A 21,507-nucleotide genomic window follows, 5' to 3' on the forward strand; every position below is an offset into this window, starting at 1 on the left:
CGTCTCTTCCAATGGGGATTTAAACCGTCTTGTTAAGCTACTGCGACCTGTACGTCTCTTCCAAGGGGCATTTAAACCGTCTTGTTAAGCTACTGCGACCTGCTCGTCTATTCCAAGGGGCATTTAAACCGTCTTGATAAGCTACTGCGACCTGCACGTCTCTTCCAAGGGGCATTTAAACTGTCTTGTTAAGCTAATGCGACCTCCACCGCTCTTCCAAGGGGCATTTAAACCATCTTGTTAAGCTACTGCGACATGCACCGCTCTTCCAAGGGGCATTTAAACCATCTTGTTAAGCCTCTGCGATCTGCACGTCTCTTCCAAGTGGCATTTAAACCGTCTTTTTAAGCTGCTGCGTCCTGCATGTCTCTTCCAAGGGGCATTTAAACCATCTTTATAAGCTACGGCGACCTCCACCGCTCTTCCAAGGGGCATTTAAAATGTCTTTTGTTTAGCTTCTGCCACCTGCACGTCTCTTCTAAGGGGCATTTAAACAGTCTTGTTAAGCTACTGCGACTTGCACATCTCTACCAAGGGGCATTTAAACCGTCTTCTTAAGCTACTGTAAATTCCAGCACTTTTCCAAGGGGCATTTAAACCATCTTGTTAAGCTACTGCGACCTGCATGTCTCTTCCAAAGGCATTTAAACAGTCTTGTTAAGCTACTGCGACCTCCACGTCTCTTCCAAGGGGCATTTAAACCGTCTTGTTAAGCTGCTGCGACCTGCATGTCTCTTCCAAGGGGCATTTAAACCGTCTTGTTAAGCTTCTGTGACCTGCACGTCTCTTCTAAGGGGCATTTAAACAGTCTTGTTAAGCTACTGCGACTTGCACGTCTCCTCCAAGGGGCATTTAAACCGTCTTTTTAATCTACTGTAACCTCCACGACTTTTCCAAGGGGCATTTAAACCGTCTTCTTAAGCTTCTGCGACCTGCATGTCTCTTCCAAGGGGCATTTAAACCGTCTTGTTAAGCTACTGCGACCTCCACGTCTCTTCCAAGGGGCATTTAAACCGTCTTGTTAAGCTCCTGCGACCTGCATGTCTCTTCCAATGGGCATTTAAACAGTCTTGTTTAGCTACTGCGACCTGCATGTCTCTTTCAAGGGGCATTTAAACCGTCTTGTTAAGCTACTGCGACCTCCACCTCTCTTCCAAGGGGCATTTAAACCGTCTTGTTAAGCTGCTGCGACCTGCACGTATCTTCCAAGGGGCATTTAAACTGTCTTGTTAAGCTACTGCGACCTCCACCTCTCTTCCAAGGGGCATTTAAACCGTCTTGTTAAGCTCCTGCGACCTGCATGTCTCTTCCAATGGGCATTTAAACAGTCTTGTTTAGCTACTGCGACCTGCACGTCTCTTCCAAGTGGCATTTAAACCGTCTTGTTAAGCTGCTGCGACCTGCACGTATCTTCCAAGGGGCATTTAAACTGTCTTGTTAAGCTACTGCGACCTCCACCTCTCTTCCAAGGGGCATTTAAACCGTCTTGTTAAGCTACTGCGACCTGCAAGCCTTTTCCAAGGGGCATTTAAACCGTCTTGGTAAGCTACTGCGAACTGCAAGCCTATTCCAAGGGGCATTTAAACCCTCTTGTTAAGCTGCTGCGACCTGCAAGTCTCTTCCAAGGGGGATTTAAACCATCTTTTTAAGCTACTGCGACCTGCATGTCTCTACCAAGGGACATTTAAAACATCTTTTAAGATACTGCGACCTCCTCCACTCTTCCAAGGGACATTTAAACCGTCTTGTTAAGCTACTGCGACCTGCACGTCTCTTCCAAGTGGCATTTAAACCGTCTTTTTAAGCGTCTGCGACTTGCACGTCTCTTCCAAGGGGCATTTAAACTGTCTTGTTAAGCTACTGCGACCTCCACCTCTCTTCCAATGGGCATTTAAACCGTCTTGTTAAGCTACTGCGACCTGCACCTCTCTTCCAAGGGGCAATTAAACCGTCTTGGTAAGCTACTGCGACCTGCAAGCCTATTCCAAGGGGCATTTAAACCCTCTTGTTAAGCTGCTGCGACCTGCACGTCTCTTCCAAGGGGGATTTAAACCGTCTTGTTAAGCTACTGCGACCTGCACGTCTCTTTCAAAGGGCATTTAAACCGTCTTGTTAAGCTACTGCGACCTGCTCTTCTATTCCAAGGGGCATTTAAACCATCTTGTTAAGCTACTGCGACCTGCACGTCTCTTCCAAGGCGCATTTAAACCTTCTTTTTAAGCTACTGCGACTTGCATGTCTCTTCCAAGGGGCATTTAAACCGTCTTGTTAAGCTGCTGCGACCTGCATGTCTCTTCCAAGGGGCATTTAAACCGTCTTGTTAAGCTTCTGTGACCTGCACGTCTCTTCTAAGGGGCATTTAAACAGTCTTGTTAAGCTACTGCGACTTGCACGTCTCCTCCAAGGGGCATTTAAACCGTCTTTTTAATCTACTGTAACCTCCACGACTTTTCCAAGGGGCATTTAAACCGTCTTCTTAAGCTTCTGCGACCTGCATGTCTCTTCCAAGGGGCATTTAAACCGTCTTGTTAAGCTACTGCGACCTCCACGTCTCTTCCAAGGGGCATTTAAACCGTCTTGTTAAGCTCCTGCGACCTGCATGTCTCTTCCAATGGGCATTTAAACAGTCTTGTTTAGCTACTGCGACCTGCACGTCTCTTTCAAGGGGCATTTAAACCGTCTTGTTAAGCTACTGCGACCTCCACCTCTCTTCCAAGGGGCATTTAAACCGTCTTGTTAAGCTGCTGCGACCTGCACGTATCTTCCAAGGGGCATTTAAACTGTCTTGTTAAGCTACTGCGACCTCCACCTCTCTTCCAAGGGGCATTTAAACCGTCTTGTTAAGCTCCTGCGACCTGCATGTCTCTTCCAATGGGCATTTAAACAGTCTTGTTTAGCTACTGCGACCTGCACGTCTCTTCCAAGTGGCATTTAAACCGTCTTGTTAAGCTGCTGCGACCTGCACGTATCTTCCAAGGGGCATTTAAACTGTCTTGTTAAGCTACTGCGACCTCCACCTCTCTTCCAAGGGGCATTTAAACCGTCTTGTTAAGCTACTGCGACCTGCAAGCCTTTTCCAAGGGGCATTTAAACCGTCTTGGTAAGCTACTGCGAACTGCAAGCCTATTCCAAGGGGCATTTAAACCCTCTTGTTAAGCTGCTGCGACCTGCAAGTCTCTTCCAAGGGGGATTTAAACCATCTTTTTAAGCTACTGCGACCTGCATGTCTCTACCAAGGGACATTTAAAACATCTTTTAAGATACTGCGACCTGCACTTCTCTTCCAAGGGTTATTTAAACAGTCTTGTTAAGGTGCTGCGACCTGCATGTCTCTTCCAAGGGGCATTTAAACTGTCTTGTTAAGCTACTGCGAACTCCACCGCTCTTCCAAGGGGCATTTAAACTGTCTTGTTAAGCTATACTGCGAGCTACACGTCTCATCCAAGGGACATTTAAACCGTCTTGTTAAGCTACTGCGACCTGCAAGCCTCTTCCAAGGGGCATATAAACTGTCTTGTTAAGCTACTGCGACCTGCACGTCTCTTCAAAGGGGCTTTTAAATCGTCTTGGTAAGCTACTGCGACCTGCAAGCCTCTTCCAAGGGGCATTTAAACCCTCTTGTAAAGCTACTGCGACCTGCACGTCTCTTCCAAGGGGCATTTAAACTGTCTTCTTAAGCTACTGCGACCTCCACCGCTCTTCCAAGGGGCATTTAAACCATCTTCTTAAGCTACTGCGACATGCACGTCTCTTCCAAGGGGCATTTAAACTGTCTTGTTGAGCTTCTGCGACCTGCACGTCTCTTCCAAGGGGCATTTAAACTGTCTTGTTTAGCTTCTGTGACCTGCACGTCTCTTCTAAGGGGCATTTAAACAGTCTTGTTAAGCTATTGCGACTTGCACGTCTCTTCCAAGGGGCATTTAAACCGTCTTCTTAAGCTACTGTAACCTCCACCACTTTTCCAAGGGGCATTTAAACCGTCTTCTTAAGCTACTGCGACCTGCACGTCTCTTTCAAGGGGAATTTAAAACGCTTTGTTAAGCTACTGCGACCTGCATGTCTCTTCCAAGGGGCATTTAAACCGTCTTGTTAAGCTACTGCGACCTCCACGTCTGTTCCGAGGGTTATTTAAACCGTCTTGTTAAGCTGCTGCGACCTGCATGTCTCTTCTAAGGGGCATTTAAACCGTCTTGTTAAGCTACTGCGACCTCCACCACACTTCCAATGGCCATTTAAACCGTCTTGTTAAGCTTCTGCGACCTGCACGTCTCTTCTAAGGGGCATTTAAACAGTCTTGTTAAGCTACTGCGACCTCCTCCACTCTTCCAAGGGACATTTAAACCGTCTTGTTAAGCTGCTGTGACCTGCACGTCTCTTCCAAGGGGCATTTAAACCGTCTTGTTAAGCGTCTGCGACTTGCACGTCTCTTCCAAGGGGCATTTAAACTGTCTTGTTAAGCTACTGCGACCTCCTCCACTCTTCCAAGGGACATTTAAACCGTCTTGTTAAGCTACTGCGACCTGCACGTCTCTTCCAAGTGGCATTTAAACCGTCTTTTTAAGCGTCTGCGACTTGCACGTCTCTTCCAAGGGGCATTTAAACTGTCTTGTTAAGCTACTGCGACCTCCACCTCTCTTCCAATGGGCATTTAAACCGTCTTGTTAAGCTACTGCGACCTGCACCTCTCTTCCAAGGGGCAATTAAACCGTCTTGGTAAGCTACTGCGACCTGCAAGCCTATTCCAAGGGGCATTTAAACCCTCTTGTTAAGCTGCTGCGACCTGCACGTCTCTTCCAAGGGGGATTTAAACCGTCTTGTTAAGCTACTGCGACCTGCACGTCTCTTTCAAAGGGCATTTAAACCGTCTTGTTAAGCTACTGCGACCTGCTCTTCTATTCCAAGGGGCATTTAAACCATCTTGTTAAGCTACTGCGACCTGCACGTCTCTTCCAAGGCGCATTTAAACCTTCTTTTTAAGCTACTGCGACTTGCATGTCTCTTCCAAGGGGCATTTAAACTGTCTTGTTAAGCTACTGCGACATGCATGTCTCTTCCAAGGGGCATTTAAACCATCTTGTTAAGCCACTGCTACCTGCACGTCTCTTCCAAGGGGCATTTAAACCATCTTGTTAAGCTGCTGCGACCTGCATGTCTCTTCCAAGGGGCATTTAAACCGTCTTGTTAAGCTACTGCGACATCCACCGCACTTCCAAGGGGCATTTAAACGGTCTTGTTAAGCTACTGCGGCCTGCATGTCTCTTTCAAGGGGCATTTAAGCTGTCTTCTTAAGCTACTGCGACCTCCACCGCTCTTCCAAGGGGCATTTAAACCGTCTTGTTAAGCTACTGAGACCTGCACGTCTCTTCCAAGGCGCATTTAAACCGTCTTTTTAAGCTACTGCGACTTGCACGTCTCTTCCAAGGGGCATTTAAACCGTTTTGTTAAGCTACTGTAACCTCCACCACTTTTACAAGGGGCATTTAAACAGTCTTGTTAAGCTACTGCTACCTGCACGTCTCTTCCAAGGGGCATTTAAACCATCTTGTTAAGCTACTGCGACCTGCATGTCTCTTCCAAGGGGCATTTAAACCGTCTTGTTAAGCCACTGCGACCTGCACGTCTCTTCCAAGGGGCATTTAAACCGTCTTTTTAAGCTGCTGCGAACTGCATGTCTCTTCCAAGGGGCATTTAAACCATCTTGTTAAGCTACTGCGACCTCCATCGCTCTTCCAAGGGGCATTTAAACCAACTTGTTACGCTACTGCGACCTGCACGTCTCTTCCAAGGGGAATTTAAACCGTCTTGGTAAGCTACTGCGACCTGCAAGCCTCTTCCAAGGGGCATTTAAACCGTCTTTTTAAGCTGCTGCGAACTGCTTGTCTCTTCCAAGGGGCATTTAAACCATCTTTTTAAGCTACTGCCACCTCCACCGCTCTTCCAAGGGGCATTTAAACCATCTTGTTAAGCTACTGCGACCTGCACGTCTCTTCCAAGGGGCATTTAAACTGTCTTGTTAAGCTACTGCGACCTCCAACGCTCTTCCAAGGGGCATTTAAACCATCTTGTTAAGCTTCTGCGACTTGCACGTCTCTTCCATGGGGGATTTAAACTGTCTTGTTAAGCTACTGCGACCTGCACGTCTCTTCCAATGGGCATTTAAACCGTCTTGTTAAGCTACTGCGACCTGCTCGTCTTTCCCAAGGTGCATTTAAACTATCTTGTTAAGCTTCTGCGACTTGCACGTCTCTTCCATGGCGCATTTAAACCGTTTTTTAAGCTACTGCGACTGGCACGTCTCTTCCAAGGGACATTGAAACCGTCTTGTTAAACTACTGCGAACTGCATGTCTCTACCAAGGGACATTTAAACCGTCTTGTTAAGCTATTGCGACCTGCATGTCTCTTCCAAGGGGCATTTAAACAATCTTGTTAAGATGCTGTGACCTGCATGTCTCTTCCAAGGGGCATTTAAACTGTCTTATTAAGCTACTGCGACCTCCAACGCTCTTCCAAGGGGCATTTCATCTGTCTTGTAAAGCTACTGCGACCTTCACCGCATTTCGAAGGGGCATTTAAACCGTCTTGTTAAGCTACTGCGACCTGCACATCTCTTTCAAGGGGCATTTAAACCGTCTTGTTAAGCTACTGCGACCTCCACCGCTCTTCCAAGGGGCATTTAAACCATCTTGTTAAGCTACTGCGACCTGCACGTCTCTTCCTAGTGGCATTTAAACCATCTTGTTAAGCTACTGCGACCTGCATGTCTCTTCCAAGGGGCATTGAAACTGTCTTGTTAAGCTACTGCGACCTCCACAACTCTTCCAAGGGGCATTTAAACCGTCTTGTTAAGCTACTGCGACCTGCAAGCCTCTTCGAAGGGGCATTTAAACCGTCTTGGTAAGCTACTGCGACCTGCAAGCCTATTCCAAGGGGCATTTAAACCCTCTTGTTAAGCTGCTGCGACCTGCACGTCTCTTCCAAGGGGGATTTAAGCCATCTTTTTAAGCTACTGCGACCTGCATGTCTCTACCAAGGGACATTTAAAACGTCTTTTAAGCTACTGCGACCTGCACGTCTCTTCCAAGGGATATTTAAACAGTCTTGTTAAGGTGCTGCGACCTGCATGTGTCTTCCAAGGGGCATTTAAACTGTCTTGTTAAGCTACTGCGACCTCCACCTCTCTTCCAAGGGGCATTTAAACTGTCTTGTTAAGCTACTGCGAGCTGCACGTCTCTTCCAAGGGACATTTAAATCGTCTTGGTAAGCTACTGCGACCTGCAAGCCTCTTCCAAGGGGCATTTAAACCGTCTTGTTAATCTACTGCGACCTGCAAGCCTCTTCCAAGGGGCATTTAAACTGTCTTGTTAAGCTATTGCGACCTGCACGTCTCTTCCAAGGGGCATTTAAGTCGTCTTGGTAAGCTACTGCGACCTGCAAGCCTCTTCCAAGGGGCATTTAAACCCTCTTGTTAAGCTACTGCGACCTGCACGTCTCTTCCAATGGTCATTTAAACAGTCTTTTTAAGCTACTGCGACCTCCACCGCTCTTCCAAGGGGCATTTAAACCATCTTGTTAAGCTACTGCATCCTGCACGTGTCTTCCAAGGGGCATTTAAACCGTCTTGGTAAGCTACTGCGACCTGCAAGCCTCTTCCAAGGGGCATTTAAACCGTCTTTATAAGCTGCTGCGAACTGCATGTCTCTTCCAAGGGGCATTTAAACCATCTTGTTAAGCTACTGCGACCTCCACCGCTCTTCCAAGGGGCATTTAAACCATCTTGTTAAGCTACTGCGACCTGCACGTCTCTTCCAAGGGGCATTTAAACCGTCTTGTTTAGCTACTGCGACCTGCACTTCTCTTCCAAGGGGCATTTAAACTGTCTTGTTAAGCTACTGCGTCCTGCACGTCTCTTCCAAGGGGCATTTAAACCGTCTTGTTAAGCTACTGCGACCTGCACGTCTCTTCCAAGGAGCATTTAAACTGTCTTGTTAAGCTACTGCGACTTGCACGTCTCTTCCAAGGCGCATTTAAACCGTCTTTTTAAGCTTCTGCGACTTGCACGTCTCTTCCAAGGGTCATTTAAACCGTTTTGTTAAGCTACTGCGACCTGCACGTCTCTTCCATGGGGCATTTAAACCGTCTTGTTAAGCTACTGCGACCTGCATGTCTCTAGCAAGGGACATTTAAACCGTCTTGTTAAGCGACTGCGACCTGCACGTCTCTTCCAAGGGGCATTTAAACAATCTTGTTAAGCTACTGCGACCTCCACCGCTCTTACAATGGGCATTTCAACTGTCTTGTTAAGCTACTGCGACCTGCATGTCTCTTCCAAGGGGCATTTAAACCATCTTGTTAAGCTACTGCAACCTGCATGTCTCTTCCAAGAGGCATTTAAACCATCTTGTTAAGCTACTGCGGCCTGCACGTCTTTTCCAAGGGGCATTTACACCGTCTTGTTAAGCTACTGCGACCTGCACGTCTTTTCCAAGGGGCATTTACACCGTCTTGTTAAGCTACTGCGACTTGCACGTCTCTTCTAAGGCGCATTTAAACCGTTTTTTAAGCTACTGCGACTGGCACGTCTCTTCCAAGGGACATTTAAACCGTCTTGTTAAGCTACTGCGACCTGCATGTCTCTACCAAGGGACATTTAAACCGTCTTGTTAAGCTATTGCGACCTGCACGTCTCTTCCAAGTGGCATTTAAACAATCTTGTTAAGATGCTGTGACCTGCATTTCTCTTCCAAGGGGCATTTAAACTGTCTTATTAAGCTACTGCGACCTCCAACGCTCTTCCAAGGGGCATTTCATCTGTCTTGTAAAGCTACTGCGACCTCCACCGCACTTCCAAGGGGCATTTAAATCATCTTGTTAAGCTACTGCGACCTGCACGTCTCTTCCAAGTGGCATTTAAACCGTCTTGTTAAGCTACTGCGACCTGCACGTCTCTTCCAAGGGGCATTTAAACTGTCTTGCTAAGCTACTGCGACCTCCACCTCTCTTCCAAGGGGCATTTAAATCGTCTTATTAAGCTACTGCGACCTGCACATCTCTTCCAAGGGGCATTTAAACCGTCTTATTAAGCTACTGCGAACTGCATGTCTTTTCCAAGGGGCATTGAAACTGTCTTGTTAAGATACTGCGACCTCCACCACTCTTCCAAGGGGCATTAAAACCGTCTTGTTAAGCTACTGCGACCTGCAAGCCTATTCCAAGGGGCATTTAAACTCTCTTGTTAAGCTGCTGCGACCTGCACGTTTCTTCCAAGGGGGATTTAAGCCATCTTGTTAAGCTACTGCGACCTGCATGTCTCTACCAAGGGACATTTAAAACGTTTTTTAAGCTACTGCGACCTGCACGTCTCTTCCAAGGGATATTTAAACAGTCTTGTTAAGCTACTGCGACCTCCACTGCTCTTCCAAGGGGCTTATAAACTGTCTTGTTAAGCTACTGCGAGCTGCACTTCTCTTCCAAGGGGCATTTAAATCGTCTTGGTAAGCTACTGCGACCTGCAAGCCTCTTCCCAGGGGCATTTAAACCCTCTTGTTAAGCTACTGCGACCTGCATGTCTCTTCCAAGGGGCATTTAAACTGTCATTTTAAGCTACTGCGACCTCCACCGCTCTTCCCAGGGGCATTTAAACCATCTTGTTAAGCTTCTGCGACCTGCACGTCTCTTCCAAGGGGCATTTAAACCGTCTTGGTAAGCTACTGCGACATGCAAGCCTCCTCCAAGGGGCATTTAAACCGTCTTTATAAGCTGCTGCGAACTGCATGTCTCTTCCAAGGGGCATTTAAACCATCTTGTTAAGCTACTGCGACATATACCGCTCTTCCAAGGGGCATTTAAACCGTCTTTTTAAGCTACTGCGACCTGCACGTCTCTTCCAAGGGGCATTTAAACCGTCTTGTTAAGCTACTGCGACCTCCACCGCTCTTCCTAGGGGCATTTAAACCATCTTGTTAAGCTACTGCGACCTGCACGTCTCTTGCAAGGGGGATTTAAACTGTCTTGTTAAGCTACTGCGACCTCCACGTCTCTTCCAAGGGGCATTTAAACCATCTTGTTAAGCTACTGCGACCTGCTCGTCTCTTCCAAGGAGCATTTAAACTGTCTTGTTAAGCTACTGCGACTTGCACGTCTCTTCAAAGGGTCATTTAAACTGTCTTGTTAAGCTACTGTGACCTGCACGTCTCTTCCATGGGGCATTTAAACCGTCTTTTTAAGCTACTGCGACCTTCATGTCTCTAGCAAGGGAGATTTAAACCGTCTTGTTAAGCTACTGCGACCTGCACGTCTCTTCCAAGGGGCATTTAAACTGTCTTATTAAGCTACTGCGACCTCCACCGCTCTTCCAAGGGGCATTTAAACCATCTTGTTAAGCTGCTGCGACCTGCACGTCTCTTCAAAGGGTCATTTAAACTGTCTTGTTAAGCTACTTTGACCTGCACGTCTCTTCCAAGGGGCATTTAAACTGTCTTGTTAAGCTACTGCGACCTCCACCGCTCTTCCAAGGGGCATTTAAACCATCTTGTTAAGCTACTGCGACTTGCACGTCTCTTCCATGGGGGATTTAAACTGTCTTGTTAAGCTACTGCGACCTGCACGTCTCTTCCAAGGGGCATTTAAACCGTCTTGTTAAGCTACTGCGACCTGCTCGTCTTTCCCAAGGGGCATTTAAACTGTCTTGTTAAGCTACTGCGACTTGCACGTCTCTTCCAAGGCGCAATTAAACCGTTTTTTAAGCTACTGCGACTGGCACGTCTCTTCCAAGGGGCATTTAAACAATCTTGTTAAGATGCTGTGACCTGCATGTCTCTTCCAAGGTGCATTTAAACTGTCTTATTAAGCTACTGCGACCTCCAACGCTCTTCCAAGGGGCATTTCATCTGTCTTGTAAAGCTACTGCGACCTCCACCGCACTTCGAAGGGGCATTTAAACCGTCTTGTTAAGCTACTGCGACCTGCACGTCTCTTTCAAGGGGCATTTAAACCGTCTTGTTAAGCTACTGCGACCTGCATGTCTCTTTCAAGGGGCATTTAAACCCTCTTGTTAAGCTACTGCGACCTCGACCGCACTTCGAAGGGGCATTTAAACCGTCTTGTTAAGCTACTGCGACTTGCACGTCTCTTTCAAGGGGCATTTAAACCATCTTGTTAAGCTACTGCGACCTCCACCGCTCTTCCAAGGGGCATTTAAACCGTCTTGTTAAGCTACTGCGACTTGCACGTCTCTTCCAAGTGGCATTTAAACCGTCTTGTTAAGCTACTGCGACCTGCACGTCTCTTCCAAGGGGCATTTAAACTGTCTTGTTAAGCTACTGCGACCTGCACGTCTCTTCCAAGGGGCATTTAAACTGTCTTGTTAAGCTACTGCGACCTCCACCTCCTTTCCAAGGGGCATTTAAACCGTCTTATTAAGCTACTGCGACCTACACATCTCTTCCAAGGGGCATTTAAACCGTCTTATTAAGCTACTGCGAACTGCATGTCTCTTCCAAGGGGCATTTAAACTGTCTTGTTAACCTACTGCGACCTCCACCACTCTTCCAAGGGGCATTTAAACGGTCTTGTTAAGCTACTGCGACCTGCAAGCCTTTTCCAAGGGGCATTTAAACTGTCTTGGTAAGCTACTGCGACCTGCAAGCCTATTCCAAGGGGCATTTAAACCCTCTTGTTAAGCTTCTGCGACCTGAACGTCTCTTCCAAGGGGGATTTAAACCATCTTTTTAAGCTACTGCGACCTGCATGTCTCTACCAAGGGACATTTAAAACGTCTTTTAAGCTACTGCGACCTGCACGTCTCTTCTAAGGGGGATTTAAACCATCTTGTTAAGGTTCTGCGACCTGCATGTCTCTTCCAAGGGGCATTTAAACTGTCTTGTTAAGCTACTGCGAAATCCACCGCTCTTCCAAGGGGCATTTAAACTGTCTTGTTAATCTACTGCGACCTGCAAGCCTCTTCCAAGGGGCATTTAAACTCTCTTGATAAGCTACTGCGACCTGCACGTCTCTTCCAAGGGGCATTTAAACTGTCTTCTTAAGCTACTGCGACCTCCACCGCTCTTCCAAGGGGCATTTAAACCATCTTGTTAAGCTACTGCGACATGCATGTCTCTTCCAAGGGGCATATAAACTGTCTTGTTTAGCTTCTGCGACCTGCACGTCTCTTCTAAGGGGCATTTAAACAGTTTTGTTAAGCTGCTGCGTCTTGCACGTCTCTTCCAAGGGGCATTTAAACCGTCTTCTTAAGCTACTGTAACCTCCACCACTTTTCCAAGGGGCATTTAAACCGTCTTCTTAAGCTACTGCGACCTGCACGTCTCTTTCAAGGGGAATTTAAAACGCTTTGTTAAGCTACTGCGACCTGCATGTCTCTTCCAAGGGGCATTTAAACCGTCTTGTTAAGCTACTGCGACCTCCACGTCTGTTCCAAGGGTTATTTAAACCGTCTTGTTAAGCTGCTGCGACCTGCATGTCTCTACCAAGGGGCATTTAAACCGTCTTGTTAAGCTACTGCGACCTCCACCACACTTCCAATGGGCATTTAAACAGTCTTGTTAAGCTACTGCGACCTCCACCGCTCTTCCAAGGGGCATTTAAACAGTCTTGTTAAGCTACTGAGACCTGCACGTCTCTTCCAAGGCGCATTTAAACCATCTTTTTAAGCTACTACGACTTGCACGTCTCTTCCAAGGGGCATTTAAACCGTCTTGTTAAGCTACTGTAACCTCCACCACTTTTACAACGGGCATTTAATCAGTCTTGTTAAGCTACTGCTACCTGCACGTCTCTTCCAAGGGGCATTTAAACCATCTTGTTAAGCTACTGCGACCTGCATGTCTCTTCGAAGGGGCATTTAAACCATCTTGTTAAGCCACTGCGACCTGCACGTCTCTTCCAAGAGGCATTTAAACCATCTTTTTAAGCTCCTGCGAACTGCATGTCTCTTCCAAGGTGCATTTAAACCATCTTGTTAAGCTACTGCGACCTCCACCGCTCTTCCAAGGGGCATTTAAACCATCTTGTTAAGCTACTGCGACCTGCACGTCTCTTCCAAGGGGATTTTAAACCGTCTTGGTAAGCTACTGCGACCTGCAAGCCTCTTCCAAGGGGCATTTAAACCGTCTTTTTAAGCTGCTGCGAACTGCATGTCTCTTCCAAGGGGCATTTAAACCATCTTTTTAAGCTACTGCAACCTCCACCGCTCTTCCAAGGGGCATTTAAACCATCTTGTTAAGCTACTGCGACCTGCACGTCTCTTCCAAGGGGCATTTAAACCATCTTGTTAAGCTACTGCGACCTGCACGTCTCTTCCAAGGGGCATTTAAACTGTCTTGCTAAGCTACTGCGACCTCCACCGCTCTTCCAAGGGGCATTTAAATCATCTTGTTAAGCTACTGCGACTTGCACGTCTCTTCCATGGGGGATTTAAACTGTCTTGTTAAGCTACTGCGACCTGCATGTCTCTTCCAAGGGGCATTTAAACCGTCTTGTTAAGCTACTGCGACCTGCTCGTCTTTCCCAAGGGGCATTTAAACTGTCTTGTTAAGCTACTGCGACTTGCACGTCTCTTCCAATGCGCAATTAAACCGTTTTTTAAGCTACTGCGACTGGCACGTCTTTTCCAAGGGGCATTTAAACAATCTTGTTAAGATGCTGTGACCTGCATGTCTCTTCCAAGGTGCATTTAAACTGTCTTATTAAGCTACTGCGACCTCCAACGCTCTTCCAAGGGGCATTTCATCTGTCTTGTAAAGCTACTGCGACGTCCACCGCACTTTGAAGGGGCATTTAAACCGTATTGTTAAGCTACTGCGACCTGCACGTCTCTTTCAAGGGGCATTTAAACCGTCTTGTTAAGCTACTGCGACCTGCATGTATCTTCCAAGGGGCATTTAAACCATCTTGTTAAGCTACTGCAACCTCCACCGCACCTCGAAGGGGCATTTAAACCGTCTTGTTAAGCTACTGCGACTTGCACGTCTCTTTCAAGGGGCATTTAAACCGTCTTGTTAAGCTACTGCGACCTCCACCGCTCTTCCAAGGGGCATTTAAACCGTCTTGTTAAGCTACTGCGACTTGCACGTCTCTTCCAAGTGGCATTTAAACCGTCTTGTTAAGCTACTGCGACCTGCACGTCTCTTCCAAGGGGCATTTAAACTGTCTTGTTAAGCTACTGCGACCTCCACCTCTCTTCCAAGGGGCATTTAAACCGTCTTATTAAGCTACTGCGACTTGCACATCTCTTCCAAGGGGCATTTAAACCGCCTTATTAAGCTACTGCGAACTGCATGTCTCTTCCAAGGGGCATTTAAACTGTCTTGTTAAGCTACTGCGACCTCCACCACTCTTCCAAGGGGCATTTAAACCGTCTTGTTAAGCTACTGCGACCTGCAAGCCTTTTCCAAGGGGCATTTAAACCGTCTTGGTAAGCTACTGCGACCTGCAAGCCTATTCCAAGGGGCATTTAAACCCTCTTGTTAAGCTTCTGCGACCTGCACGTCTTTTCCAAGGGGGATTTAAACCATTTTTTTAAGCTACTGCGACCTGCATGTCTCTACCAAGGGACATTTAAAACGTCTTTTAAGCTACTGCCACCTGCACGTCTCTTCCAAGGGGGATTTAAACCATCTTGTTAAGGTTCTGCAACCTGCATGTCTCTTCCAAGGGGCATTTAAACTGTCTTGTGAAGCTACTGCGAACTCCACCGCTCTTCCAATGGGCATTTAAACTGTCTTGTTAAGATACTGCGACCTGCTAACCTCTTCCAAGGGGCATTTAAACCCTCTTGTTAATCTACTGCGACCTGCACGTCTCTTCCAAGGGGCATTTAAACTGTCTTCTTAAGCTACTGCGACCTCCACCCCTCTTCCAAGGGGCATTTAAACCATCTTGTTAAGCTACTGCGACATGCACGTCTCTTCCAAGGTGCATTTAAACTGTCTTGTTTAGCTTCTGCGACCTGCACGTCTCTTCTAAGGGGCATTTAAACAGTCTTGTTAAGCTACTGCGACTTGCACGTCTCTTCCAAGGGGCATTTAAACCGTCTTCTTAAGTTACTGTAACCTCCACCACTTTTCCAAGGGGCATTTAAACCGTCTTCTTAAGCTACTGCGACCTGCACGTCTCTTTCAAGGGGAATTTAAAACGCTTTGTTAAGCTACTGCGACCTGCATGTCTCTTCCAATGGGCATTTAAACCATCTTGTTAAGCTACTGCGACCTCCACGTCTGTTCCAAGGGTTATTTAAACCGTCTTGATAAGCTGCTGCGACCTGCATTTCTCTTCCAAGGGGCATTTAAACCGTGTTGTTAAGCTACTGCGACCTCCACCACACTTCCAATGGGCATTTAAACCGTCTTGTTAAGCTTCTGCGACCTGCACGTCTCTTCTAAGGGGCATTTAAACAGTCTTGTTAAGCTATTGCGCCTTGCACGTCTCTTCCAAGGGGCATTTAAACTGTCTTGTTAAGCTACTGCGACCTCCTCCGCTCTTCTAAGGGACATTTAAACGCCTTGTTAAGCTACTGTGACCTGCATGTCTCTTCCAAGTGGCATTTAAACCGTCTTGTTAAGCGTCTGCGACTTGCATGTCTCTTCCAAGGGGCATTTAAACTGTCTTGTTAAGCTACTGCGACCTCCACCTCTCTTCCAAGGGGCATTTAAACCGTCTTATTAAGGTACTGCGACCTGCACGTCTCTTCCAATGGGCATTTAAACCGTCTTGTTAAGCTAATGCGACCTCCACCGCTCTTCCAAGGGGCATTTAAACCAACTTGTTAAGCTACTGTGACCTGCACATCTCTTCCAAGGGGGATTTAAACCATCTTGTTAAGGTTCTGCGACCTGCATGTCTCTTCCAAGGGGCATTTAAACTGTCTTGTTAAGCTACTGCGAACTCCACCGCTCTTCCAAGGGGCATTTAAACTGTCTTGTTAAGCTACTGCGACCTGCTATCCTCTTCCAAGGGGCATTTAAACCCTCTTGTTAATCTACTGCGACCTGCACGTCTCTTCCAAAGGGCATTTAAACTGTCTTCTTAAGCTACTGCGACCTCCACCCCTCTTCCAAGGGGCATTTAAACCATCTTGTTAAGCTACTGCGACATGCACGTCTCTTCCAAGGTGCATTTAAACTGTCTTGTTTATCTTCTGCGACCTGCACGTCTCTTCTAAGGGGCATTTAAAAAGTCTTCTTAAGCTACTGCGACCTGCACGTCTCTTTCAAGGGGAATTTAAAACACTTTGTTAAGCTACTGCGACCTGCATGTCTCTTCCAATGGGCATTTAAACCATCTTGTTAAGCTACTGCGACCTCCACGTCTGTTCCAAGGGTTATTTAAACCGTCTTGATAAGCTGCTGCGACCTGCATGTCTCTTCCAAGGGGCATTTGAACCATGTTGTTAAGCTACTGCGACCTCCACCACACTCCCAATGTGCATTTAAACCGTCTTGTTAAGCTTCTGCGACCTGCACGTCTCTTCTAAGGGGCATTTAAACAGTCTTGTTAAGCTATTGCGCCTTGCACGTATCTTCCAAGGGGCATTTAAACTGTCTTGTTAAGCTACTGCGACCTCCTCCGCTCTTCTAAGGGACATTTAAACCGGCTTGTTAAGCTACTGTGACCTGCATGTCTCTTCCAAGTGGCATTTAAACCGTCTTGTTAAGTGTCTGTGACTTGCACGTCTCTTCCAAGGGGCATTTAAACTGTCATGTTAAGCTACTGCGACCTCCACCTCTCTTCCAAGGGGCATTTAAACCGTCTTATTAAGCTACTGCGACCTGCTCGTCTCTTCCAATGGGCATTTAAACCGTCTTGTTAAGCTAATGCGACCTCCACCGCTCTTCCAAGGGGCATTTAAACCATGTTGTTAAGCTACTGCGACCTGCACATCTCTTCCAAGGGGGATTTAAACCATCTTGTTAAGGTTCTGCGACCTGCATGTCTCTTCCAAGGGGCATTTAAACTGTCTTGTTAAGCTACTGCGAACTCCACCGCTCTTCCAAGGGGCATTTAAACTGTCTTGTTAAGCTACTGCGACCTGCTAACCTCTTCCAAGGGGCATTTAAACCCTCTTGTTAATCTACTGCCACCTGCACGTCTCTTCCAAGGGGCATTTAAACTCTCTTCTTAAGCTACTGCGACCTCCACCCCTCTTCCAAGGGGCATTTAAACCATCTTGTTAAGCTACTGCGACATGCACGTCTCTTCCAAGGGTTATTTAAACCGTCTTGATAAGCTGCTGCGACCTGCATTTCTCTTCCAAGGGGCATTTAAACCGTGTTGTTAAGCTACTGCGACCTCCACCACACTTCCAATGGGCATTTAAACCGTCTTGTTAAGCTTCTGCGACCTGCACGTCTCTTCTAAGGGGCATTTAAACAGTCTTGTTAAGCTATTGCGCCTTGCACGTCTCTTCCAAGGGGCATTTAAACTGTCTTGTTAAGCTACTGCGACCTCCTCCGCTCTTCTAAGGGACATTTAAACGCCTTGTTAAGCTACTGTGACCTGCATGTCTCTTCCAAGTGGCATTTAAACCGTCTTGTTAAGCGTCTGCGACTTGCATGTCTCTTCCAAGGGGCATTTAAACTGTCTTGTTAAGCTACTGCGACCTCCACCTCTCTTCCAAGGGGCATTTAAACCGTCTTATTAAGGTACTGCGACCTGCACGTCTCTTCCAATGGGCATTTAAACCGTCTTGTTAAGCTAATGCGACCTCCACCGCTCTTCCAAGGGGCATTTAAACCAACTTGTTAAGCTACTGTGACCTGCACATCTCTTCCAAGGGGGATTTAAACCATCTTGTTAAGGTTCTGCGACCTGCATGTCTCTTCCAAGGGGCATTTAAACTGTCTTGTTAAGCTACTGCGAACTCCACCGCTCTTCCAAGGGGCATTTAAACTGTCTTGTTAAGCTACTGCGACCTGCTATCCTCTTCCAAGGGGCATTTAAACCCTCTTGTTAATCTACTGCGACCTGCACGTCTCTTCCAAAGGGCATTTAAACTGTCTTCTTAAGCTACTGCGACCTCCACCCCTCTTCCAAGGGGCATTTAAACCATCTTGTTAAGCTACTGCGACATGCACGTCTCTTCCAAGGTGCATTTAAACTGTCTTGTTTATCTTCTGCGACCTGCACGTCTCTTCTAAGGGGCATTTAAAAAGTCTTCTTAAGCTACTGCGACCTGCACGTCTCTTTCAAGGGGAATTTAAAACACTTTGTTAAGCTACTGCGACCTGCATGTCTCTTCCAATGGGCATTTAAACCATCTTGTTAAGCTACTGCGACCTCCACGTCTGTTCCAAGGGTTATTTAAACCGTCTTGATAAGCTGCTGCGACCTGCATGTCTCTTCCAAGGGGCATTTGAACCATGTTGTTAAGCTACTGCGACCTCCACCACACTCCCAATGTGCATTTAAACCGTCTTGTTAAGCTTCTGCGACCTGCACGTCTCTTCTAAGGGGCATTTAAACAGTCTTGTTAAGCTATTGCGCCTTGCACGTATCTTCCAAGGGGCATTTAAACTGTCTTGTTAAGCTACTGCGACCTCCTCCGCTCTTCTAAGGGACATTTAAACCGGCTTGTTAAGCTACTGTGACCTGCATGTCTCTTCCAAGTGGCATTTAAACCGTCTTGTTAAGTGTCTGTGACTTGCACGTCTCTTCCAAGGGGCATTTAAACTGTCATGTTAAGCTACTGCGACCTCCACCTCTCTTCCAAGGGGCATTTAAACCGTCTTATTAAGCTACTGCGACCTGCTCGTCTCTTCCAATGGGCATTTAAACCGTCTTGTTAAGCTAATGCGACCTCCACCGCTCTTCCAAGGGGCATTTAAACCATCTTGTTAAGCTACTGCGACCTGCACATCTCTTCCAAGGGGGATTTAAACCATCTTGTTAAGGTTCTGCGACCTGCATGTCTCTTCCAAGGGGCATTTAAACTGTCTTGTTAAGCTACTGCGAACTCCACCGCTCTTCCAAGGGGCATTTAAACTGTCTTGTTAAGCTACTGCGACCTGCTAACCTCTTCCAAGGGGCATTTAAACCCTCTTGTTAATCTACTGCCACCTGCACGTCTCTTCCAAGGGGCATTTAAACTCTCTTCTTAAGCTACTGCGACCTCCACCCCTCTTCCAAGGGGCATTTAAACCATCTTGTTAAGCTACTGCGACATGCACGTCTCTTCCAAGGTGCATTTAAACTGTCTTGTTTAGCTTCTGTGACCTGCACGTCTCTTCTAAGGGGCATTTAAACAGTCTTGTTAAGCTACTGCGACTTGCACGTCTCTTCCAAGGGGCATTTAAACCGTCTTCTTAAGCTACTGTAACCTCCACCACTTTTCCAAGGGGCATTTAAACTGTCTTCTTAACCTACTGCGACCTGCACGTCTCTTTCAAGGGGAATTTAAAACGCTTTGTTAAGCTACTGCGACCTGCATGTATCTTCCAATGGGCATTTAAACCATCTTGTTAAGCTACTGCGACCTCCACGTCTGTTCCAAGGGTTATTTAAACCGTCTTGATAAGCTGCTGCGACCTGCATGTCTCTTCCAAGGGGCATTTAAACAGTGTTGTTAAGCTATTGCGCCTTGCACGTCTCTTCCAAGGGGCATTTAAACTGTCTTGTTAAGCTTCTGCGACCTCCTCCGCTCTTCTAAGGGACATTTAAACAGCCTTGTTAAGCTACTGTGACCTGCATGTCTCTTCCAAGTGGCATTTAAACCGTATTGTTAAGCGTCTGCGACTTGCACGTCTCTTCCAAGGGGCATTTAAACTGTCTTGTTAAGCTACTGCGACCTCCACCTCTCTTCCAAGGGGCATTTAAACCTTCTTATTAAGCTACTGCGACCTGCACGTCTCTTCCAATGGTCATTTAAACCGTCTTGTTAAGTTAATGTGACCTCCACCGCTCTTCCAAGGGGCGTTTAAACCATCTTGTTAAGCTACTGCGACCTGCACATCTCTTCCAAGGGGCATTTAAACCGTCTTGTTAAGCTGCTGCGGCCTGCATGTCTCTTCCAAGGGGCATTTAAACCGTCTTGTTAAGCTACTGCGACCTCCACCATACTTCCAATGGGAATTTAAACCGTCTTGTTAAGCTTCTGCGACCTGCACGTCTCTTCTAAGAGTCATTTAAACAGTCTTGTTAAGCTACTGCGCCTTGCACGTCTCTACCAAGGGGCATTTAAACTGTCTTGTTAAGCTACTGCGACCTCCTCCGCTCTTCTAAGGAACATTTAAACCGCCTTGTTAAGCTACTGTGACCTGCATGTCTCTTCCAAGTGGCATTTAAACCGACTTGTTAAGCGTCTGCGACTTGCACGTCTCTTCCAAGGGGCATTTAAACTGTGTTGTTAAGCTACTGCGACCTCCACCTCTCTTCCAAGGGGCATTTAAACCGTCTTATTAAGCTACTGCGACCTGCACGTCTCTTCCAATGGGCATTTAAACCGTCTTGTTAAGCTAATGCGACCTCCACCGCTCTTCCAAGGGGCATTTAAACCATCTTGTTAAGCTACTGCGACCTGCACATCTCTTCCAAGGGGCATTTAAACCGTCTTGTTAAGCTGCTGCGACCTGCATGTCTCTTCCAAGGGGCATTTAAACCGTCTTCTTAAGCTACTGCGACCTCCACCACACTTCCAATGGGCATTTAAACTGTCTTGTTAAGCTTCTGCGACCTGCACGTCTCCTCTAAGGGGCATTTAAACAGTCCTGTTAAGCTACTGCGCCTTGCACGTCTCTTCCAAGGGGCATTTAAACCGTCTTGTTAAGCTACTGCGACCTGCACGTCTCTTTCAAGGGGCATTTAAACCGTCTTGTTAAGCTACTGCGACCTGCACATCTCTTCCAAGGGGCATTTAAACCATCTTGTTAAGCTACTGCGACCTCCACCACACTTCCAATGGGCATTTAAACCATCTTGTTAAGCTTCTGCGACCTGCACGTCTCTTCTAAGGGGCATTTAAACAGTCTTGTTAAGCTACTGCGCCTTGCACGTCTCTTCCAAGGGGCATTTAAACCGTCTTGTTAAGCTACTGCGACCTGCACGTCTCTTTCAAGGGGCATTTAAACCGTCTTGTTAAGCTACTGCGACCTGCACGTCTCTTCCAATGGGCATTTAAACTGTCTTGTTAAGCTAATGCGACCTCCACCGCTCTTCCAAGGGGCATTTAAACCATCTTGTTAAGCTACTGCGACCTGCACATCTCTTCCAAGGGGCATTTAAACCGTCTTGTTAAGCTGCTGCGACCTGCATGTCTCTTCCAAGGGGCATTTAAACAGTCTTGTTAAGCTACTGCGACCTCCACCACACTTCCAATGGGCATTTAAACCGTCTTGTTACGCTTCTGCGACCTGCACGTCTCTTCTAAGGGGCATTTAAACAGTCTTGTTAAGCTACTGCGCCTTGCACGTCTCTTCCAAGGGGCATTTAAACCGTCTTGTTAAGCTACTGCGACCTGCACGTCTCTTTCAAGGGGCATTTAAACCGTCTTGTTAAGCTA

Source organism: Phyllobates terribilis, unplaced genomic scaffold (assembly GCF_046119375.1).
Source record: "Phyllobates terribilis strain yellow unplaced genomic scaffold, ASM4611937v1 Scaffold_204__1_contigs__length_3514536, whole genome shotgun sequence".
NCBI lineage: Eukaryota > Metazoa > Chordata > Amphibia > Anura > Dendrobatidae > Phyllobates > Phyllobates terribilis.